Genomic DNA, 25,982 nt, shown 5'->3' on the forward strand with positions numbered 1-25,982 from the left:
AGCTTCACCTTTTATGCTAAAAGGCAAGACTTCATTTTTTTATGAATACAATCTTGGTTCTGCAAAGCTCTTATTAAGAATCTCTCGGCCAGAAGATATTTTCCCAACTTCAAAGTACATCTGTTGAAAAGATAAGCATACATTCTGATTATGTTATTCAGAGATGAAATAATGGAATTAGAGGCCAGGTCCTCTACAATATCCCTCCTGGGGAATGACCAACTTGATATAATAGGAGAACTGAATGTCTCCAGTAACCCTTGGAGATGTTAGTGTGGGAATAGTCCATGTCAAGAGTGGAAAAACTATAATAGTAGTAATCCACCACAGAAAAGCCTCTGCATGCCTGTAGCATTTAGATTCCCTAAAGATCACTTGGCTTGAGATTGTATGTTTATGTATTCCAAGAATGGTGGTAGAAACAGAAACTTGACTGCCACTGAATGAGATAAAATTGCCAATGAGAATTTATACCTGTCTCGATTTCAAACCTTTTATATTTTTTATCCTATCTTCTAAAAAAATCATGAATTGTAGTTTTCTCTAGTCCAGGGGTGTCAAACTCAAGGCCTGCAAGCCAGATCCAACCCTTGGGGTGTTTAAATCTGTTAGAAATAAGAAAATTAAAAATAAAATGTAGATGAAGAGAATAGCATATTATAGCATTAAGACAGTTCTCTATAGACATTTGCTAACTTGATGTAATCCTACTGTAAATATATTTTCTAATACATTTACTCATTATTAAACATGTACCTGAAATCTATTACATCCTCCTGTATCAAGTAATGCCACCCCTATTTCCTCCAGGATTAGGAGGATAATAGGATAAGAAATAAACCATTGCCCTAACTTTCTTTAATCAATTGAAGTTAGATTTTATTTTTCAAAGCATCTGCTTAAGATTACCAGATTTTACTTTGCATAGGTGAATATGTTAGAGATGCATATTGTTCTACGAAGATGTGCTGAATGTAACATTAATATGTAACAAGTGTGGTGTTAGGAATAGATATTCCTTTGTTCTCAGACCGTTAGAAAGAGGCCCTGCTGAAGGAACATTCTTTAATGCCAAGTAAGATAAGATGTGATGGGAGGTCATTGGGAGGTATCAAAGGAGATGATGTGGTCTCCATAAGGTGCCTCGGATTAGCTGTACTCGGTCACTGGGTCGATGTAGGAGGGGCATGGGGGGGGCGTCGGGATAGAAGAACTATAAAATGTAATGTATTGAAATTTATTTTTATTTTTTTTATTTTTCTAAACAAACACAGACAAAACAATACATAAAAACATAAAACCATCTTTCAATTACATACAGTGTGTCGACTGGTTGCAATTCTTTTGTGCTACGTGTCCATAGTCCTCCTTCACAAGTCACATAATTTCTCATATTTTCCATTTTCAATGTATTGAAATCTTAAGGTGTGTCTCTTGGCTCAAACTTCATGTTGAGGTCAGCTGAGATTCTACCGCTCTTTGCAAACAGCTTAACAATAAATTCTCTGTGTTTTCCCCAATTGAAGTTTTTGTCATTTGGATTCATTTCCAACAAATCTGGCCTGCGGAACCACCCTGGAAACAGCAAAAGACTGGCCCACTGTGCCTCTGCCAGTGAAAACAGAGCTCGGGAGGGCCATGTACTCTCTCTCTCTCTCTCTCTCTCACACACACACACACACACACACACACAGCTCTGTTTTCCCTAGCAGAGGGTTGCACAGTGGTGGGATTCAAAATTCTTTACCACCGGTCTGTTAGGCGTGGCTTGGTGGGTGTGGCTTGGTGGTCATGACAGGGGAAGGATACTGCAAAATTTCCATTCCCTCTCCACTCCTGGGGAAAGGTTCTTGGCCTTTTGGCTAAGATCAAGTGTAGTATCCCGGGGAAAAGATACTGCAGAATCCCCATTCCCTCCCCACCCCACTAACCTGCTTTCCAGCTCCGTTCTCCTGTGCAGGGCAACAACAACAACAACAAAAAGACCCAGCAGATCAGCTGGAACTAGGGAGGCAGAGAATAGATGGGAGCGGGGCCAGTCAGAGGTGGTACTTGCTGGTTCTCTGAACTGCTCAAAATTTCTGCTACCGGTTCTACAGAACTGATCAGAACCTGCTGAATTCCACCTCTGGTTGTAAGTCCTGCAGGGCTTTTAAAGATGAAAGTATCCTGAGTTGCACTTGAAAACAGACTGAAAGCCAATGCCACCCCTAGTTGTGGTGTCACATGGTAAATGAGGTTCTCTCTAAAACCTAACATCAACTGGGGTAGTGTTATTCCACAAATATTTTCCTTATCTCACCTTGTATTAATGCTGTTCCACAGTTGTGTTCCTTATCTCCAGAACTGGTCAGAACCTGCTGAATACCACCTCTGGGGCTGCAGAAGGCCGTCAATGATTGAAAACGGAGCTTGGGAGCACATTTTCACTGGCAAAATGCTTGGGCCACCACAGGCGCCCCTGACACGAGTGATGTCAAGCTGGCCACACCCAACCTGGCTATACCCATCCCAGCTCCCGAGGTCAAACACAAGCCTGATGAAGCCCTCAATGAAATTGAGTTTGACACCCCTGCTCTGGTCCTTGTGGAGATTATTGATGAGAGATGCATGTTCACATTCTCTGCAGTTTGGCTTTCCTTAAAAAGAACTTTAATATCAATTTACCTACACAAATAAATTCTGCATCAGACTGGAAGAAAAACTAAAAGCAAATTCCTGTGTTGTTGTTGAAATGAGTCAATCAATCAATCCACCTAATGAACCTCCCTCTTACATTTAAATATGTTTGAGTGCTAGATAATGAGGCAACACATACACATGCATCCAGAAAGTAAATCAGGATTTATTTTCCTGTGTTAGGGGTGTTTGTCATTTATTCAGTAACTCAGCAGAAGCTAACAATGCTTTGCATAATCTATAGATTACATTTAAAAATTTGCATCCTCTCGCTTCATTTCAAATTTGCACCCTGCAATTCTATGATATTCAAAATTTGTGAATCCCACTGTGTGTGTTTGCTGCAGGTCTGAACTCTGAAATCTGTACTTCCTGCCTTATTGTTCCTCATTTTAATATAGTAGCAAAAATAAAGAATTGTGGATAGATGCAGACATGTTTATAGGAGGGCATGAATCATTGCAGTATAATGTATATATATCTGGAATACAAAGAGTTGCTAATACAAAGAAAAGTTTGACAATCTGATGCCCTCCAGATAGCCCTATAACACCATATCTTGGGAGGATATTCAACATATCCTGTGAAATGTATTGCACAAATCATATGTTGCACACAAGTGTTTCACAAGGCAAATATCTAAAATATAGAAATAAAATTTATATTTTAAGAATCTGAAAAAATGGTTTCTGGTTTCTTGATATTTATATAAATGTTTTTAAAGTGAAAAAAATAGTACAATTCAGTTCCGCATCTATAATTTTTTGCTGTTTATTCATCAGCCTATGCTTTTTTTAAAAAAATGAAGATCCATACATATTTAATTGCAGTTTATTCATAATTTCCGTTGAAATACCTATTATGGTTTTCCCTCTAAGCAAGCTCGAAGGTGATAGTATCAAGAGAGTAAATTATAATATAATGATGCAAATTATATAAATGCTATGCAATTTGAATCAACATCATTGTGTCATATCATTCTGATGTTATCACGTGCTACAAGAATTTGGGCAAATTTGTTGGACATTAGTTATTAAGCAGGACAAAATCTGATTAGTGATTGGATGGGTATCACTAAGCAATTCCAGGGCTCCAGGCTAGGTTTGGAATTTGAAAGACGTTCTGGAAATGAATAAGCAACCCACATCTATATTTCCACTTGCAAATTTTCATGCATGTGTCAATCAACTTAAATATTTTTGGGAAGCATTTGAGAGACATTTCAAAGAGTTCACACACACACACATGCATGGTGAATATTTGAGTTTAAGAAACGTGACATGTAAATAATTACACATCACTGCACATCTTTGTTTTTTTGTCGTTTCAAATGTCTAAATGTATTATTGTCAGGAATTGCATGTTACTTCTTGCAATTTTATCCTACTTATGCAAAGCTACTGGTGGAAAATAGCTCTGCATATCCTCAAAAGCCCTTGCTTTATTATTATTGTAAAAAATCTCCCAATTGGCCTAAAACCAATTACAGAGATAAGGCTCTGTGATCCCTTGTTCACCTCCTGCACTCGATTATATCTGATCCATCTATTTCAACAAAGAAACAAACAAAATTCTGTTTCAAGTCACATTTTTGCAAATGAGAAAATGGAGGCATGGGCTCGTGCAAAGCTATGTGCTGTATTAGTGCTGCATGTTCCACAGTGAACTTGAAAAATCAAGCTAATCTTGCAATATTCAAAAGGATTTTGTTTTAGTGGATTTGTTTTTTCCTACTGTCACTCTACACCAGGGGTCAAACTGGATTTCTCTGAGGGCTGGATCAGCAATGTAGTTCTCTTCCATGCGCCAGGGGGCAGTATTACTACTGGTTCTGTGGGCGTGGGTTGGTGGGCATGGTGTGGTTTGGTGGGCATGGCTTGGTGGGCATGGCAGGGAAAGGATACTGTAAAATCTCCATTCCCTCCCCACTGCTGGGGGGAAATTACTACAAAAATCCCATTCCCTCCCCAACCCACTAACCTGCTTTCCAGTTCCGTTCTCCTGTGCAGGGCAACCAAAGAAGACCCAGCCAATCAGCTGGGACTCAGGAGGCAGAGAACAGATGGGGACGGGGCTAGTCAGAGTTGGTATTTGCTGGTTCTCTGAACTAATCAAAATTTCCACTACTGGTTCTCCAGAACTGGTCAGAACCTGCTGAATACTAGCTCTGTGCGGGGAGGTAGATGAGACAAACATCTCCTGCAGCATCCTGCTGGCCAAAATGGAGTGCGGGGAGCGCACACAGCCAAAAATGTGCCTATGCCTCATTTTGACCAGCAGGGTGCTGCAGGAGGCTGTCCAGGCTGGAAACAGGGTGCTGGGGGCTGTGTACAGTCCTCCCGTGCTCCGTTTCGCCCAGCAAAGTGCTGCAGGAGACCAACCAGGCTGAAAGCAGGGTGTGGAGAGGCCGCACATAGACCCCCCATGCCCCATTTTGGCTGCCAGAGGCATCATGGGCTGCACCTTTGCTAATTCCAGGCCAGCCCTACAGGCCAGATTTAAGCACCCCGCTCTACACATAGTGGAGACACCAAAATGTATCTCTCTTCTGTCTCCAAAGACAGCAATGAAATATTCCAACCTTTTTCTATCATTTTCATTCATGTCTTCTGCCTGATGCCCCAATATTTTATGAAGAATAAAGCTTCTTCACTGGGTAGGGGAAGAAATGTGCAGATTTCCTGCATAGATTAAAGATAAACTTGTGAAGTGGGCTTTCATAAACCATTAAAGGATTTGTAATGACAGTATTGAAGAAGCAATTCTGGATGGTTATGTTCCAGTCACCTTTGATCCCAATCCACTCCTATTAGAGCTGTCTGCTTTTAGCTTATAGAATACAACCCACATATATTCTTTGTTTTATAATCTCCAGATTTAAAAGGAAGTTAAATAATTTGCTTTCTTCTGGTTGAATCCCAGATGGTGCCACAATTAAGTAAAAAATAGGGCAATGAAACTTTCCATCGGGAAGGTCCCCTTTGCATAACAGAATAACAGAGTTGTAAGGGACCTTTCAGATCTTCTAATCCAACCCAGGGGTGGGATTCTACAGGTTCACATCTATTTGCTAGAACCTGTTGTTAACATTCTAAGCAGTTCAGAGAAGTGGTTGTTAGAAGAAATTACTGGCCTAATCCTGTAAGGAAGGCAGGAAGGGAGCATTCTGGTGTTGCTTACAGAAACTGCCTCTCCGTTAACCCTTATTACATTCTTGGCAGGACTAGACTTCCTGTCTCAGGAACTTCTCTGGAGTTTTTTCCCCCCTCCTTTGCTGGTACTTTGCTTGTGTGGAGTGACCATTCAAAGTTACAATGGCACTGAAAAAACTGACTTATGACCATTTTTCACACTTATGACTGTTGCAGCATCCCCACAGTCATGAGAGGCCAGGGAAGGAGATGCGTGCCTCGATGTGAGTGATGTTGAGTTGGCCACAGCCAGCCAATAACATGACCACCAAGCCATGTCCACCCAGTCACATGACCACCAAGCCACACCCACCAACTAAGCCATGCCCACAGAACCGGTTGTTAAAAAATTTGAATCCCATCCAACCCCCTACCTAGGAAGGAAATCTTATACTATTTCAGGTGAATGGTTGTGCAATCTCTTCTTTAAAACCTCCGGTATTGGAGCCCCCTGATGAATTGGGCTAATTGTCAGGAAATTTCTCCTTAGTTCTAGGTTAGTTGTCTCCTTGATTAATTTCCATTCATTGCTTCTTGTCCTGCCTTCAGGTCCTTTGGAGAATAGGTTGACTCCATCTTCTTTGTGGAAGTCCCTTAGATATTGGAATACTGCTATCATATTGTGCCATCCCTAGTCCTTTGTGCAGCCATCAAGCTCTTTCTGAGATACCAAGGAACAGTATGTAGCCTGGAGGCCATGCACTGTTGCTGGGAAAATGAGAATGATTCCCTTGCTTTCCTTTCCCATCCTCTCAGTAAAATCCTTGTCACTTGGTACCCACTTTGCATTTTCTTTCAGCTCATGAAAAACTGCTACCTTCCTTTCACACTGATAATCCTCCACCATATTCTTTCTCTCCCATAGAATCAACCCACAACTTTTTCAACCCTCATTTTTGAATCTTCCGAGGTCTTCCTGTCTTAACTTTCTTCTACCTCTCTTGATGAAAGGCACTTTGCTTATTATTCCCCAATTTTCTTCTTTGTAGGCCTGTTTTCCTAGATGTCCTTAAATGCTGGTTAACAAACTTTTGCTTTGGAGCCGTTGTTGTTAACCAGCATTCAAGGACATCTAGAAAAACAGGACTACAAAGAAGAAAAAGCACTTTGGAGACTAACAATGCAAAACTATCATTGGGTTTTTTTTCCTCCCTATTTTACCACAATCCAGGCTGAAGGGAGAATACTAAAAATGTTTTGATACTTAGGAGCAAGAATCTGTTCCAGCCTGAGGCTAGTTATTGTTAGCAGTGACAATAATATCTAACAGTAGCTGCATTAGGATTGGGATGTTTCATAGGTTCAAGGGAAGATCTTAGTGAAAGGTGTGTGTGTGTTAGGAACTATATATCTATGATGTGGGGGGGGGTGGAGAGAGGGAATGAGAGATTACTGTGTACTTTTGAAATTCAGTGATGATCAGAACCCATTTATTCATATATTTCTGCATGTACTAGAATTTTCCTTATGTAAGTTTCATAAAAAACTAAAAACCAAAAAGGCAAAAGTTATTGTCTCCACACCACAAAAGCAACCGGTCTACCTCATCTCAGTAGGCAGACTCAACACCCCCCCCCCCCGGGGATGAGTCCCACCACAGGTGTATCATCTGCAAATTTAGCAATAGCATTACTAGCGTGAATGGGAATGCAGTCATGCGCATAAAGAGTATAGAGTAAGGGACTCAACACACAACCCTGTGGTGTACCAGTGTTAAGAATAAGGGCTGAAGAGGTAGGATTAACTAATCTGATCCTGTGTGAGCGTCCAGACAGGAAATATAATTTATTCATTGACATGAACTAAATGTAGCCTGATTTGTCTTTCCTGGGTACTATATGAAGCTTTTCCTTTTATGTTTTCTGAATCTACTGCCAATCAGTTCTATTTAATGACCTTGCACTCTTGATACAATGAAAAAATAAATTTCTCTTTAACTGCTTTATGTACACCATGTTTTACAGACTTTTATCATGAGCTGCTTTAGTTGTCCTCTTTTCTATGGCAAATAGCTTCTTTTCTCAGAGGAAAGACTCTTCAATCCTGTTAGTCTTTTGATTTGTCATATATATATATATACAGTATACAGAGAGAGAGAGAGAGAGAGAGAGAGAGAGAGAAAGAGAAAGAGAAAGCGAAAGAGAAAGAGGGATAGAAAGAGGGAGATCATATTATCAGGAAGTTTTTTTTTTTTACTTAAATGAACCATAGGTAGCTGCAACTCATATCCATTACTTCTGGTCTTAGTTTCTATGGCAGTTCTGAATCTGAACTATGTCTTAGTCCAGGTTTCCCTTTTCTGATTTCCTTAATCAGAATTACCATTCAAAAACAGCATAATGTTTTGGAGGACTGGCTTTGGTAGTATTGTTCTATGATAAACAATGCTTAGCATGAAATATTTGCTTTTTTCCACCATGATGATTATGATAATAATCTCTTTGTCCTGTTCTTCATATTCATAATCCCCACTTATACTTATAACATTTATCTGGATCAATTTTATTGTTCAATTCTTAGGATAGTGGATAATCTTCTTTATTGGTTCATACCATTACTTTTCTGATAAATTAATTTCTGACTTGGTTTACAATTACTTCCAAGGACACTGCCCTATCAATGATTTCCCCCAATTATAGCAGGTAGAGATTCCCTGATATCTTAGAAAAGGCAATGTTTACATCTTCTTGAAAAAGCCATCTTCGGATGTTGATTTGAGCAATTGTTGTCCAAGATTCCATATTTGGAAGACTAGTAGAGAAGACTATAGCAATGCAGCTCAAGCAACTCTTAAAGGAAATAGATTTCCAAGATAAATTCATAGGGTTATTGACAGATTATAACAGGTTCAGAGAAGAGGAACAAAGATGACACAGGAGTTGAAGACATCTCCTGAGGACAATTCAAAGGAACTTGGTAGTTTATGTTAAATCTGGAGAGTCTAAGGGGAGACTTGACAAAAGTTTTCAGGCTCATAAAAGAGTGTCATAGGGAGGAGAGTCAAGAACTAGTTTCCACCACCATAATAACTAGCTCCAGACATAATTGGTATGAGTTGAAGCTACCCATGAACTATTTAAATAAAAAAAAAACATCCTGATAGTATGATCTGTATAGCAATAGAACACTTTGCTAAAGGCATGTCTTGGGGTTTTTAAAAAAGAGTCTAGACACCCACATGTCGAATATGGCTTAATCTGTTATCTTGTACATTGATTAGATGTTTCTTACACTACATTTCAACTCCATAGTTCTATGGCTCTATGAGTTTATGAATCCATGAATTTATTGGCCATTTGGGAGTTGTCCTATGACAGTCGGGTACATGTTTTGAAAGATTCTACATGCACAACTAGATGTAGTGGAACAACTGAATTTAAATCTGGATAACATGGAGTTGTTATTAATTCTAGGAGAGCACTTAAGAGTTTGAAAGATGCAACTTGTATGAATTGGATTATATTTCGCCTTAAGGACAACTTGGGAGAGAAGGAGAGGGACATATCCTGAATCTTGCACTGATAGTGGATATATCAGTGATATGAGATCTTTTTTAAAAAAATATGTTTTGTCTTTAAAAAAAGCACAGCACTCATTCCTGGGGAAAATATATATTATAAATGCTGACCTCAAGGATAGGTTAATACAAAATACCTTTTGTGGAATGGACCTTGAATATAGTTTATAAACTTCAAATACTGGTAGGTAACTATGCAGCATAATGATCAATGGTCCTTTTAGGAATGTCCAGGATGTCCCTATGAACTAATTACTGGTGAATTGCTGAGAACAGCTGAGAACAGCTGAGAACAGCTCAGATGTTCAATATAGAGTATAAAATTTATATAAGTTGAATGCACATTACTTGCAGAGTTGCATCTAACCATGCACTTTACCCTGAACTTTTAGATCTTCAACAGGACGCATTGTGCATCCCCTCCCATGGATACACCTAACATCTAATTTATCTTTCCCTTAGATGATGGAACAACTAGACATCTGGACTAAAACTGATCTTATTTCTTTTTTTTGCTCAGCCTACTAGAAATTTCAAAAGATGTTTCTGAGGTGGAATTATAATAATTGCTATTGAATAGGAATCATTGTACGCTGGCTAATGGGAGTTGATAGCATGTCAATCTTTAAAATGAATGAATGAATGGTTTTTTTCTTTAAAAGAACTTTATTTCTTTAGTCAGCAGCCTATTTAGAAATAATTCCATGAAGAATGATCTGTGCTATGTGAATAGGCTGTCTTTGCTCTCAGTAACTTCTACAATTTCTCTTGACCAAGGTCAAGATCAGACATCTAGCTCTGCTGCTCACTTGGGAAAGAGGCAAAAAGCTATTAAACTGTTGGTTGTATTCTCAAGTTATAATATCACTATTGTCTGGGGAAGGAAAATTAGACTGCACACTATTCATTTTGACATGGCAGAATAAAAAAGAAAAAAAGAAAAACTTAAAAGAAAAACTAAAAGGCGTTTTAGACTTGATACTATATTGCTACCCAATACAACAATCTCATCCTCTCTGATGACATACTTTCCATTCTTCCTTTCTTTTTTTAAAGAACTCTGCCACCACACTGATAAAGTCTGTAAAAATACTTCAATACTATTGTTGTTGCCTCATTGAAGTAATAAAATAGAAAAAAAAAGAGTTTGCCCTACAGCAATTCATTTGATTGCCACCCTTAAAAGAAGGTAAAAAGAATCCCTGCAAATTTTACAATGCTAGTCATCACTGATAGGGGGCACCCTAAACCTTCCCACTGAAATGGTACCTCTTTATCTACTTGCATGTGTTTGCTTTTGAACTGCTAGGTTGGGAGGAGCTGGGACGAGGACAAGAGCTCACCCCATCAGATGGCACTTGGGTGTCAAACCTGCGCTGCCAGATTTCCAGCCAACAAATCCAGCATCTTAACCACTGCCCCCAAAAGATGATGGATTAACATGAACAAAATTAACATAAAAAGTCATTTACTGAAATAGGAAGAAATTATATCTGTTCTTTTTACTCTATGCCTGTTGTGGTTAGCCGGCAGCAGGTGCCGACGGCTGAGGAGAGCGAGGATTCAGATGAGGGGCCAGGACCATTAGGGAGTGGACTCCTTCCTTCAGAGATTGTGGGGGCTGGCAGCAGTGATGAGGAGGTTCCTGAGGAGCCTGTGGCAAGTGCACATGTGCATAGGATTGCTCATAGGAAAGAGCAATTACAACAGCACTGGTGACTCGGGAGTAAGGCTGCAAGGTAATGGCCCCTCCTTCAAGAAGATAAAAGCCAACTGTTAAATTAATCTTCTTTGCAGAAGGCAAAGACATTTTGAACTCAGCCTTGTGGACATTACAGTTTGTATTTGAAGACTCTTGTATTGTCAACTATTTCTTATCTGTTGTGTTTCGGCAGACTTGCAAAAAGTTGGCAAGCTTCTTTCTTGTCAGAGCTAATTAGTTGGAAGCAGCCTTTTATCTGTGAAGAAACAGAATTCTTAGCTGAAACATAAAAAGTTTGTACTGCTGCCTTTGTCTTGTGTTTGCTCTCTTGGAACCAGATTTGGGTCAGAACAATGCCTCTACTAGTAATAAAAAGGAGAAAAATCTGAATCAGATTTATTTCTTGTTTTCCATCAGAGGTAGGACTGCTAATATCTTACCACTACATTGGGGAGAATTTGTAGACAATTAAGTCCATGCAGAGCAGCTAGCATGGTTGTTAAAATTTACTATTGATCTACTAATAGTAGGAAAGGAAAGAGCATCCAATTGCATTACCAAGTCAATAGCTTTGAGGATTTTCAAATATGAAACTGAGCTTGTATCCTACCTCATGGACAGCGAGAAAACAGTCTTTTTTTCATTCCACTGATATCTTCAGGGATCATCAATTTATTTTCAGACATCAAGCCCCATTGTATAATCTTGCACAAGGGGAAATAAAAATAATTTAAAAATGAAATTGCTTATATTTTCTGAAATGGCTAAATCTTACTCCTGAGATTTGATGGTATTTTGGACAAGAACAATAAGATATTGAAAGCTTTGGGCTATTTTTTTTTAAAATGAATTGTGATAGTGGCCTTTTGCAAAAATGTTGCTTTGGATTTTTTTTCCTCAAGGGGACATTACATTCTCAACCTATTGTTGTTGGACCTTTTATAAATGGTCCCTTTGTCTTAGATAGCATTTGAGCATTGATATTATTAAAATAGCTTGATCAATAAACACCATAAGTTTCACCTACATAAATTCTCTCCCTCCCTCCATCTCTCTCCTCTCCCCCTCTCCCTCTCTCTCTTTCCTCCCATTATGCCCCTGTTGGAGCCTGAATTCATGGAGGAGGATGAGCTGGAGCTGTGGCCAACAGAGATCGAATGGGCAGCTTCATTTGCTTTGAAGGAATCGGGGGAGGAGCAGGACAGGGCAGCTCTGGGCACCTCAGGCTTGGGAGGGCTTGTCAGCAGGGAAGAATGGGGGCAGGACAACCGAGAGAGGGGAGGAAGTGGAGATGAATAGCGGTGGAGCTCAGGCAATGAGCAAGGACCTCTCCCTCTTGATCCCCGACCATGGAGAGTGGAGAGGAGATGGGAACAGCACAGGCCAACTTGACAACTTGGAAGGAGAGTGCCCTGCCTCTCTTCACAAGGCACACCTGGGGACTGAGACTTAAGGAGATGCTGTGGGGAGGGACATTTGTCAAGAACAAATACTATTGAGTTTTGTGTGATATTGCTGATGTTGGGAGTTTCCTTGGACTTCTTGCTTTATTCCTTGCTTCCTTGACTAATGGCCTTGTTCCTTTGCTTCCTGGACTCATTGACCTATTCCCTTGCCCCACTGGATTTCTTGCTTTGAAGCCATTGCACTAACAACACCCTGCTGGACTACTTGCAACCAGAGGCTGCTGGAGGGGTGTGAATGTGTATGTGGTGTGTAAGTGAGCACTTTGCTCTGGGATTTGCCATAAGTGTGGGAGTATTTGGGGGAAAGTTGGAGCAATAAAGGAGTGGTTTGAACTATTAGCTGACCAGAAGTGGTATTCAGCAGGTTCTGACCAGTTCTGGAGAACTAGTAGTGGAAATTTTGAGTAGTTTGGAGAACCAGCAAATACCACCTCTGACTGGAGATTTTACAGTATCCTTCCCCTGCCATGCCCACCAAGCCACGCCCACAGAACTGGTAGTAAAAAAAATTGAATCCCACCACTGTAGCTGACTGTGTTACTGCCATACCGATGCCCTGGGCCATCACACCCCTCTCATTTCCCCCCACCCTCATGTGTGCATATGTTTGGAATTTACATTTTAATAGGACCTGCATTCTGCAAGATCAAGCCCTTTGTGCTTAGCCAATCAATCCACTTCACCAAATGTGCAGCAGAAGTCATGCATATTTACTTACTTAAAAGTAATAAATATTGTGAGCTTATTCCCATGCAGGTATGTCCATAATTAATTAGCAAAGCTATGATTATTGAGTACCAGAACTCTACATTACCTAACATGCCATTGAAAGCCACTGAAAATTTAGCAGTTGTTGATGTGATGAGAATTTGGAGGAATTTACTGCTCCTGTTTAAATTTAAAAGAGCAAAATACAGATGATGAGGTAGAAGGTAATGTACTCAATGGACTTAATGGGTACAAATGGTTTGCTCCAAATAACCTTTACAAAAGCTCCTTTAAAGTCAATTTCTGGTGACATTAAGGACAGAGTCATGTTCTATTTTTTAGCAGCAATACCTGTGTGGTCTGTTATGCAACTCTGACATGTATTTTCTTACTTCTCAGTCTAGCCACATCCCTGGGACATATAGAATAGAATAGAATAGAATAGAATAGAATAGAATAGAATAGAATCTGGAAAGGACTTTGGAGGTCTTCTAGTCCAGCTCAAGCATATACCATGTCAGATAAGTGAGTGTTCAGTATTTTCTTTAAAGCCTCCAGTGATGAAGCACCAGAAGTGGTATTCAGCCAATTCTGACTGGTCCTAGCAGACCGGTAGGGAAATTTTTGACTGGTTTGGACCGCCCACCCGCCCCTGCTCTTACCCCTCACCTCTTGTATATTCTGCTGTTTATTAGCTCAGCTGATTCACACAGCAGAGCAGATTGCCGTGCCTCAGCTGAGCTAAAAAACAGCACAACTCATCAAAGAAGGGCCATCTCTGAACCCTGCGTGCACATGATTCGTGCATTTGGCGCATATGCACAATAGGCATACCTGCACAGCTCACCAGTTTTGATTCAGAGGGCAGAGTTTGAGCACTGCCTATGTGCATGAGAAGCAAGCTCTGAAGCAAGCTCCAAAATGGTAGGAAAAAATTTGAAACTGTTGTGATTAGCCGGTAGCAGGTGCAGATGGCTGAGGAGAGCGAGGACTCAGTTGAGGGGCCAGGACCATCAGGGAGTGGTCTGCTGCCTTCAGAGATTGTGGGGGCTGGCAGCAGTGATGAGGAGGTTCCCGAGGAGCCTGTGCCAAGTGCACATGTATGAAGGATTGCTCGGAGGAAAGAACAATTACAGCAGCACAGGTGGCTCGGGAGTAAGGCTGCAAGGTAATGCAAGGTACCCTCAAGAGGATAAAAGCCAGGTTTGGAAAAGTGTTCTTTGCAGGCAGCAAAGAAGCTCTGAAACTCAACTGGTAGACATCTTAGTTTGTGTTTGGAAAGTTTTGTAAATTAGTTTTTATCTCTGGGTTTTTGGCAGCTTTGACAAACAACTTGGCAAAGCTTTTTCTTGTTGGAGTTAATTAGTGGAAATCAGCCTTCAGAACAGAATTCATTATTAAACCTTAAAAGGTGGGGGCTGCTGCCGTTTCTGTGTTTGCTCTTTAGGAATCCGGTTGGGTCAGAACAGAAACACACCTCTATGAAGCACCCACAACTTCTGGTGGCAAGTTGTTCCACTGGTTAATTGTCCTCACCGTTAGGAAGTTTTTCTTCATTTCCTGATGATCCTTGTGTAAACTAGGCCAGTCGTGGTTAGTTTGTTAAGTTCAGGCAAGATTGGCTGTGCAGAAGTGAATAGTTTTACATGTTTTAAACTATAGCTTGTTGAATGTTTCAGATTTACACTTTTCAAGGTAAACATAGGTCAAGAAACAGACAAGGCAAGGAGTCCAGAAATACTCTTTATTGTACAAACTAACAGAACCTTGAAAGCCTACCCAATTTCTTACCCATATTAAGAAAAATCAAATCATTTTTTCCTCAAAGCTATCTATTTTGTTTTTCTAAACCTAACTCCTTCTTTCATGTCTGCCTCACTTCTGTCTTATTTCCAAAGGGAGCTTGTCTTTCTTTCACAGCTTCTGACCAAGCAAAAAACCTATGGTGGGCTGGCTGGAGATATGCAAATTAAGCCAAGGCTTGTACCTCTTATTTCATTCTTTTACTTAACAGAATAACAGAGTTGGTAGGAACCTTGAAAGTTCCCAGTCCTATGATGGCGAACCTATGGCACGCATGCCACAGGTGGCACGTAGAGCCATTTGTGAAGGCACGCGAGCTGCAGGCAAACTTACCTCACTGCGCATGTGTGCACCTCACAGCTGATTTTTGGCTGATTTGAGGCTATTTTCACCCTCCCGGAGACTTGAAGAAGGCTTCTGGCCAAAAACTAGGCCTGTTTCATCACATCCTGTTTTTACAGAAATACCAGAAGTGATGAAAGTTTAGTTTTCTGCCTGCAAAGCCTGCAGAAGCCTTCCTCAAGCCTTGGGGAGGCCGAAAATCAGCTGTGAGGCGCAGTGCAGGTAAGAGGGGGGGGGATTGTGTGCGCATGTATAGGGGGCATGGGGGGATGCACATTGACTTCTGGGTGCTGGCACGCGAGTGCGATTGTGCAAGCGTGCGCACAATTTTTGGCACAGGAGCCCAAAAAGGTTAGTCACCACTGTCCTAGTCCAACCCTTTGCTCAAGCTATTTCAGACAAATGGTTGTCCAATCTCCACAGCTTCTGAAGGGAAGTAATTCCACTAATTGATTGTTTTAACTGTCAGAAATTTTCTACTTATTTCTAGGTTTGTTAGTTTCCCCCCATTGTCTTTTGTTCTGCCTTTAGTTGCTTCGGAGATAGCATGATCCTCTCTTTTTTGTGGCAATCCCTCAAATATTGGAAGATTGCTATCCTGTCACCGCTAGCCCTTCTTTTCATTAAATGAGGCCTACCCAATTTCTGCAAAGTTTCTTCATGCTTTAACCTCCGATATCCTAATCATTTTCATTGCTCTTTTCTTCAGTGTTTCTAGAGTCTCAACATCTTTTTTACATCATTATGATCAAACGTGGACACACTATTCCAAGTGTGCTCTTACCAAGGCATTACAAAGTGGTACTAACACTTCACACATTGCTGTTGTCTTCACTCTTTCTAGAGTCGCGACATCTTTTTTTATATCATGGTGACCAAAACTGGATGCAGTATTCTAAATGAGGTCTTAACAAGGCATTATGAATCAGTACTAATACTTATGTGATCTTGACTCTATCCCTCTGTTTATACAATTTAGTATTGCATTGGCTTTTTTGGCTGCTGTTGCACACTGCTGGCTCATATTTTAGTGATTGTCCATTAGAACCCCAAGATACTTCTCAACGTTACTGCTATTGAGTCAGGTTCCACCTAGTCTATATCTGTACATTTGGTTTTTTCTTGCCAAAGTGTAAAATCTTACTTTCTTTGCCACTGAATCTCATTTTGTTAGATAGGTGAAGATAGATGGAGAAAGTATTTCAGGAGTGGATGAATTATAATAAACAAATAAACAACACAAGAAAATCCCTATTCTTGACAGAACTGAAATGATCAAGTATTGAATTGAAGGGCTGTGGCTGAAAAAGAAAAAAGATCTCACCTTTGGAAAAAAATTCTTGAGTTACTTAGACCTGTCCTGATTAGTAGGAAACTTATTTTCCTTTCTGATTAATTAGTCAACCTTTATTCCAATTGTCCTGTAGAAGTAATGAGCAGTTGCTGTTTATAACTGTCAGAGAAATTCTATTCCAGAATCTAACAAGAACATAAAGATACATTTTGCTAGGAATGAATTATAATTTTTTAAAGAATTTGAACATGAGCCGATATGCATAATACATATTTAAAAAATAACCATTCACAAGATCCATTTGCTGAAATAAAAAGGAATTGATAGATATTGACCATTAGTCTAAACTGATCCATGTTAGTATCGTGATTTACATTGTTAGAGCAAAATTTGGTTCCATTCTGTGAATGTGCTTAAGAACAAAATAATAATAATTAACACTTTAAAGTACATATGTATTTATAAATGACCCAATTGTGAACAATGCATTTTACAAAAAAAGAATGGCTCAATAGCCATTTAGACAAAAAAAAAATTCAAGTGGTCTGCTGGCAGACATCAATAATTCCATGCCTGTTCTTATCACAATAGATCCAGTTTCAATGCATCACCCCATTTCACTTCAAAAAAAAAGGTCCATAATTCATTTGGTTCATTTCCATAATCCCAATTCACATTCAAGTTTCTATGAATAATACAGACAAATTAAAAAGATTGTGGTATGTGTCTACATCAATAGGGATAATTGTATACAAATTGTTCACATAGGCTCAGAAATCTTTCCATTGCATCCTGAAAGCCATGTTGGCACATCCTATGGGATATATATTTCATCTATGAGCTTTGTTTTGTTCCCTTATCTTTCCTGTTCTTTTTTTTTCCGTTACCACTTCACCATCTTTATATCCATAGGGAGAGATAAAGTATATGCTTAAAAATTACTTTTTACCTCACATCTAGTAGCATCTTTGTTTTGGTAGGAAATCATCCTAAACTCTAGACAGGAGTAAACCAATTCAGAAATTCATTTTAATGGTTTGTGATATATCAGTTAATTGGATCACAGGTGGTAGGCATACTTATTGCAAAGCACTACTTTGATGCCATTCTTAAATGCATAGTCTTTCTGAACATAGAATGTAAAAGTGGAGATGAGCATAAATTGTACAGGATAGATGTTAGATAGATAGATGATAGATAGATAGATAGATAGATAGATAGATAGATAGATAGATAGATTCATGCTTCTAAAGGTGCCCAGTGTCTTGATGACTCTAAATGGCATACAAATTGGAAACCAGGAGAAAGAGAAATCAGAAGAAAAAATACTTAACCTGGTAAAACAAACATAAGAGACCTTCAAAAGGGAGCAACATATCCCAGACAGGAAAAGAACCAGGTCTTCAAAGTTCATTTTAAGAAATGAAAGTAGGAACTATTCAAATCGCTGGGGGATGATGTTCTATGGAGTGGACATTGTGAGAGAAAAGGACATTTAGAGTTCCATTAGATGACATGGTTTAATATATGAGAACTGGTGCATGCCAGTTGTGCCTGAACTTAAAGGGAGAGAGAGAGAGAGAGGGAGGGAGGGAGGCTGTCTATCACTTCACTAGAATCTATGGCATAGAAGAGAAGAGAAGAGAAGAGAAGAGAAGAGAAGAGAAGAGAAGAGAAGAGAAGAGAAGAGAAGAGAAGAGAAGATAATTTTTTATTCGCCAAGCGTGATTGAACACACAAGAAATTTGTCTTTGGTGCATATGCTCTCAGTGTACAGAGCATATGACCAAAGACAATGTATGACTTTGTAGGCCTTGCACTGAACCCACAGGCATCTGGCAATCCATTGCAGTTCCCAAAGAACAAGTGTTAGATGGGACTAACAAAGGCATACATGTACACAAGCTCACTTCCCTGCATTCTGAACCAAATGAAGCTTTTGAGTGGTCTTCAAAAAACAGACCCACGCAGAGTATATTACAGCAGTCCATATGTGAGGGGACCAAGGCATGATGACTGTGATTGTGAAGAAGGTTTTGCTGCATGCAAATAATCCTAATATTCTATTTATTATCTGCTCACCTTTCCATTAGTAAAATCAACAGTATTTCAAAATGCTTAAGTTCATTCTTGTCTCTTGTAATCAAATACCAAGAAATGAACCTCCACATTACCAGCAGTGACAAAATACTGTTGGAGCAGTGGTGGGATTCATTATTTTTTTTACTACCAGTTCTGTGGGCATGGCTTGGTGGGCATGGCATGGGAAGGATACTGTAAAATCTCCAGTCAGAGGTGGTATTTGCCGGTTCTCTGAACTATTCAAAATTTCCACTCCCAATTCTTCAGAACTGGTCAGAACCTGCTGAATACTACCACTGTGCTGGAGGCTTTCACAAGAACTTTTAGCAAGGATAGCAACTTGTGATTGAAATCAATTAAATTTGTAATCAGTTATGTACCAATAACAGAGATGCTTTCTAGATGCTGGACTACAATTTCCACAATCCCCAAATCTCTGGAATTATGTGTGCCATTGTTCAACAGATCTGAAAGTTACTTACTTGGAAAACCATCATTCCTAGCATTCCATCTGCAGTTTTGGGAATGTGAAAACATGGTTTGGAACCACCTGCTAGTTTTTTTTACAATTTTATCATTCAAAAAACACAAATGTTATAGAAGTGGTAAATGACTCTGTCTCCAACACTGTTGTGACTTTCATTTTGAAAACAGTTAATTGAATTGGGGTGATAGATTTTTTTCAAACTGAACTTGAAACTCTTCCTCTTTTCCTCATTAGTGGTTAAATTGCATTATTGCAGGCAAACTCTGCCTACTGCCAGTAGTTTGATCCTGAGCAAGCTTAAGGTTGACTGAGCCTTCCATCCTTCTGAGGTCAGTAAAATGAGGTCCCAGATTGTTGGGGGCAATATGCAAATAATACTTACTTTCCTTGTAAACTTCCTGGGCAGTAGGGTGGTATGTAACAGCTTTTGTTGTTTTGCTCCTCAAATGCTGGAAACACCTCTAAAAGATCATCTAGTTATCAGGAACCAGAGCCATTCAGAGATGCTAAGATGTACAATGTGGGGTGAAATTGCAATGCATGTGTGAAAACCTCCCACCTGACCCTTCTGGATTCTCTCCAGTTCTGAATTCATTTAGCTGAAATAGATATTCAGTATTCATGCTGTGTTAATTGGCTCCGTTAAGTAACTCATTAAAGGATGTCTCAACACTTCTTTTTCTCTAACGGCCTGAAATGAACAAGCATGTGCTTCCATCTAAACATCAGGATAAAGAGCACAAGATACTCAAATGTTTATCTGAGAATCCTTCTTGATATTTCCACCATGTAAGAATGATGCTCATCTGGCTGGAAAGAATAAGGAGCATAAGATGACTGTACAGTCTAGCAAATATTGCTTTAGGCATTTAAGAATTCTCCCTATTACGCTTCTGTGAAAATATTAGATTCACCTCAGTAATTCTTCTCTTCCTTGCCACATCATTTTATGTGGAGGATGTGATTCTGTTTTCTCCAATGTGGCAAGAAAAAGACCTGACCCTCATCAACAAGGCATTTCATGTATTCACTCTTTCAGCTGTTCAAATACCCCAAAGAAGTGGGTTGATTGTAAGTGGAAGCAGCAAGAAGATGGCTACCAACAGGGCAGTGTGTGCCTAGAAGCCTCATCCAGCTACAGCAAGTGCTGAAGGAGGCCTCAGAAGTAAGGCAAAATGAACTCAGCCACTTAACTTTTCGAATTGAGGAAAATTTGCAAAGCGGCTTTAAAGGAGCAGCTGTCACAAACATTCATCAAAGTGAAGAACCCCTTTGAAGTTTTGCAGATGAAACACCTACCATCCTCACCATCCTATTGTAGTAGTATTCAGCCAATTTTATTCCTGGACTTGTGTACACGGGGGTTATGTGCTTGCTGCAGAAGTGCAGAAGTGTCTGTGAACATTTGAAGGAATGATTCAATTCAAAAGAGAGCTGATTAAATCACTCCTTTGAATCAGGCAGTTGAATCAAATCTTCAAGGCACTGAATTGAATTCTGTATATTCAGTTTGCTTCAGACAAATTTAGAAATAAAGATATTATTTGCTGTCTGGTTTTGCAAAGTCTCCAGCATAGATACAACTGTCCTTCCATGGAAAATAAGTCACTCAAGATGTAGTCACTCAACTCTGAGAGGCTCTGCAGAAATGCAAGGTTGCCGTTTTTATGCATATGTCTGCCGATCAGTTGTTCAGTTCAAGAAAGCTGCTGCAGAAACAAACTTGGTCAAATACCAGCAACCTTGGTACCCATTTATAACTATGGAGACAAACATCCATCTCTACTGTAGTATTTTCAGAAAGAAACAACAATGGGAGTTTATGTCACAATGAGACTAGTCCTTGGCATTTTTCTGCTTCATCTAACTTAGTCTTAAAAAGGCATGGAAAATGTCACAACTAAAAATCAAGTGGTCAGATTATAGAAATATGGATTCACATTTTTTAAGTTCTTGCTGCTAGAAACCTCAACGTTAAATTATATGTGGATTTGGCATTTCATATCCTATAATCCCATTATCATAGAAGTCTATCTTTGCCTATCAATCTACCAGCCCAGAGAAGTAAATAGTTAAAGGAAGTAGGATGTTTACTCCATCTTTAGTCATAGATTACTTTTTAAACAGGTTTTGGATAGTATTTTATTTTAAAGTAGGATGCTTCCTGTGCTAGTTTACAAAGCCAGTTTAGAAGTTGCTGTACTATCCTTTCCTTATCCATGTAATCATATGGTGAAATGTGGTCATGATTAAGGTGAAACCTACTGGGACCAATTCTTTTTCTTTGCTGCCTTGTCTTGGCTATTTTCATTTTATCCTGCAAAACAAGCAAGCAGTTTCAGGCATTTTGATGCTTGCCTTTGGAACAAAATTCATGAATTCATTTGAAGGAAATTCTGTTGCTTTCTCTTTATGAATCACAACTCTGAATCAAAGCTTCCTGTGTTGACATTTGGAATATGAATTAAATCTTCTCTGAGTCTTCGATACTCTAGCAACTCTACATTTGGAGACTTCCTTGATAAACATGTAATTGGTGGGAACAGAGGTTGTGTTCAGCTTAATCCCACCATCTAAACTGTTTTTTAACTATTATGATGGTATTCTAAAAAGGCAAGGGCTGTTTTGTAATCCATTTTGTACGTGTATTTGGCTCCTTTGTGCATGCAATGTCCATAAATCCTCCAGGAATTTGGGGATGATTCTCTTGTGAAATCAAGATTGTTTTGTTGGGTTCAGGTTAGCTGTTATTCTCACCCAGGACATCAAAGTAGCTTCCTCTTGTGTAGGAGTGTTCCACCACCTTGCCATTGAGAGATAAAGTATATTTCAGCCAAGTACTCTGTAACTATGTGAGCAGAGCAAAATCATCTCAGCCATTCATGCATTTTCACCATCTGGGAAAAAGTATTTTAGATATACTTAAGGATGCTTGAGCAGCTCCGTTACACACAAAAGGCAATGTGAAAGAAAAAGACTTCCCTACATTTTCCAAGTAGAAAACCAAGGATTTTAAATGGGATCCTAAAGGGAGAGCGCAAGACCTGAAGCTTGTGTAGTAGAACTCTTGAAGTGTAATGTAATCAGATATCTATTATTGCTATGACCTGAGGTCACAAAGAGACCTCTGGTCTCTTTGCTCATGGCTATTATTGTATTATCCATTTGCATTTCCATCCATCCATTCATTCACCCACAGGGTCTATAGCCCATTCATTTATAGCCCAGAGTATATATCTTCTAAATGTATAAAGGTAAAGGTAAAATTTCAATGGTGGGATTCAATTTTTTTTTACTACTGGTTCTATGGGCATGGCTTGGTGGACATGACAGGGAAAGAATACTGTAAAATCTCCAGTCACAGGTGGTATTTGCCGGTTCTTCAAACTACCCAAAATTTCTGCTACTGGTTCTCCAGAACTGGTCAGAACCTGCTGAATACCACCTCAGTAAAGGTTCCCATTGCACATACATACTAGTAGTTTCCAGATCTAGGGGGTGGTGCTCATCTCTGTTTCAAAGGCGAAGAGCTAGTGCTGTCTGAAGACGTCACCGTGGTCATGTGGCTGGCCTGACTAAACACCAAAGGCACATGGAACGCTGTTACCTTCCCACCAAAGTGGTCCTTATTTTTATACTTGCATTATTGCATGCTTTCAGATTGCTAGGTTGGCAGAAGCTGGGACAAGTAATGGGAGCTCACTCCATTACACGGTGCTAGGGATTCGAACTGCCAATCTTTCTGATCGACAAGTCTTAGCCACTGAGATTAAAATCAAACAGATGAAATAATCGAATCCAATACTACAACTATGCATTGCAAATAACTGTATAAAAGCAGGAATCAATATTCAATACAATAAATGAATTAATTTAAATTCATCTTCCAGAGTAGGGTGTCAAACTGGCGGCACATGAGCCAGATGAATCACAAGCAGGCCACGCCTACTCCAGCTCAGTGAATGGGGAAAACATCGTGAAATGTCATGTGATGGCAACATAATGTGGCAAGTTCAACACCTGTGCTCCAGAGGAATAGCTATAGCCATTCAACCAGCCACCTTCCTATTATCTATTCACTCCAGGACTTTGTCAATAATATTTTGGGGTCCAACTGTCTGTGTTTCATGAGACAGATTTTGGCTACACCCTGCTAGTGGCCAATCTTTTCCATAAGAAAATGCTAATTTTTAAGAGTCATTTGTTTTTAATCATGAGAGTACCCTGGCATTTATTTGAAATAAAATATTGCTTATTTTAGAGAATAAAGATAGCAAAAGCACACATTTGATTTTTTAAAAAAAACCCTGTGTCAATATTAAAAAATTGAACATTATTACTAAAGATGTTGGTATAAAAATGCCATCACCTTTCTAAATCTCATACTTTGAAATGAAGACTGACAAGAATATTATGTCAAGCAAACAAAGGAAATCAGCGATAAAACAGAGGAGGGACAGAAATAAATATGCACATAGTTCAAATACAAACACAAGTATTTGTTAAAGGAAATGAATCCAAGATGGAAACAGGTTGTACTTTTTTGCAATATCATGACCCTCAAAGTGAGTTTCAGACTAGTAGTATCAGATGACAATTGTTAAGCGAATTTTGCCCTATTTTTACAATTTTTCTTGCCACAGGTGCTAAGTGGAGCACTGAACTTGTTAAAGTTAGTATCATGGTTGTTAAATGAATCTTGCTTCCCCGCCTCACTGACTTTTCTTGTTAGAAGTTTTGCAAAAGGTGATCACATGATTTAGGATATTGTAACTGTCATAAATATGAGTCAGTTGTCAAACATATTTTGATCACATGGCCATGGGGCGCTGCAATGGCTCTAAGTGTGAAAAATGGCCATCAGTCACTTTTTTCACTGCCCTTGTAACTTTGAATGATCACTAAATAAAAGCTTGTAAGTAGAGGACTATCTGTCTGCAAGTTTGCAAGATTATATATTTTCTACCAAATGTGCCTCTAAATTTTCTCCTGCATTAACATTTAAAATGAAATTGTCCTTACATCATAAAACCTTTGAAAGTTTCTGAGCATCTAGATCAGTGGTGGATTCAAATTTTTTTTTCACTACCAGTTCTGTGGGCGTGGCTTGGTGGGTGTGGCAGGGGAAGAATACCGCAAAATCTCCATTCCCTCCTCACTCCCGGGGGAAGGTTACTGCAAAATCCCACTCCCTCCCCACCCCACTAACCTGCTTTCCAGCTCTGTTCTCCTGTGCAGGGCAGCAAAAGAAGACCCAGATGATCAGCTGGGACTCAAGAGGCAGAGAATAGATGGGGGTGGTATTTGTCAGTTCTCCAGAACTACTCAAAATTTCCACTACCGGTTCTCCAGAACTGGTTGGAACCTGCTGAATACCACCTCTGATCTAGATCAGAAACTGTATACCATCTTCTATAGTTTTCCTTTAAATCCCATAGAACCAATCTCTTTTGAATAAAGACTGTGTGCTTGGGATGGAGAAATAATTGAAATGATGGAACATGTTATTTTGTATTGTCCCCTCTATGCTCACCTGGAATTATTAGAATAGAATAGAATTCTTTATTGGCCAAGTGTGATCGGACACACAAGGAATTTGTCTTGGTGCAAATACTTTCAGTATACATAAAAGAAAAGATACATTCATCAAGAATCATAAGGTACAACACTTAGTGATAGTCCATTCATTACTAATCATCTTTCTCATTTCATCTTATTTTATCTTGTTGTTATTATTAAGTCAATCTGATTTTACTTCATTTGCCATTGTTAAGTATTGGTCTATAGTTTGTACGCCTTGCCATAGTATCTCTTCTAATCCTTCTTACAGATTTTAGGATAATTATTATTTTCTTTCTTTTTAAATCCTAATCATGATTCTTTTTTATTTGCTGGTCTATGACTGACTAAAAATTGCTTGATGCATCCCACAGAATGTTCATGTAATAATTTCTATTAAAGCTAACAGAGAACATTTGTAAATTGTTGGACTCAAGCTATTCCTAATAGAATTTCCAAATTTGGGGCATGGTGTGCAGAACGTGAAACAGATCAAAACACTTTCCGTATATGTCAGAAACCACTGCTGGATCTATTCTCTCTCTCTCTCTCTTTCTCTCATCTCCAGAGAGATGTCAACTATGCAGTGCACAGGTTTGAAAAACATCATAGGAGGCACAATAGCATATATTTATCTAATCTTTTTGTGCAACACACAGAACCGGTATAGAGAAATGATAAAGGAACTAAAACTGGAGAGAAGAGATGTAGATGAAACCCCCACATGTCCATGTAGCTTAATAGGTGACTTTGATCTAATTACAATTGCCTTTGGTCCAAGTTGATGGGACACAGTGGCTCAGCAGCTAAGACGCTGAGCTTGTCGATCAGAAAGGTTGGCACTTTCAGTGGTTTGAATCCCTAGCACTGCGTAATGGAGTAACTCCTGTTACTTGTCCCAGCTTCTGCCAACTAGCAGTTCGAAAGCATGTAAAAATGCAAGTAGAAAAATAGCACTGGCTTTTCAGCTTTGTAACTGAAATGACCACCGTCCCCTAGAGCTGGAAATGACTAGCACGTATATGCAAGGGGAACCTTTACCTTTATCTTACCTTAGTTCAAGTTACTTCATATGATTGTCATGGTGCAAATATGGTGAAGGAAAGTTCCCATCCATGTGTGCTATTTTGGCTCTTGGAGCACCATTTGCAT

This window comes from Pseudonaja textilis, chromosome 8 (assembly GCF_049901715.1).
Source record: "Pseudonaja textilis isolate UNSWEBS1 chromosome 8, rPseTex1.2, whole genome shotgun sequence".
Classification (NCBI taxonomy): Eukaryota; Metazoa; Chordata; class Lepidosauria; order Squamata; family Elapidae; genus Pseudonaja; species Pseudonaja textilis.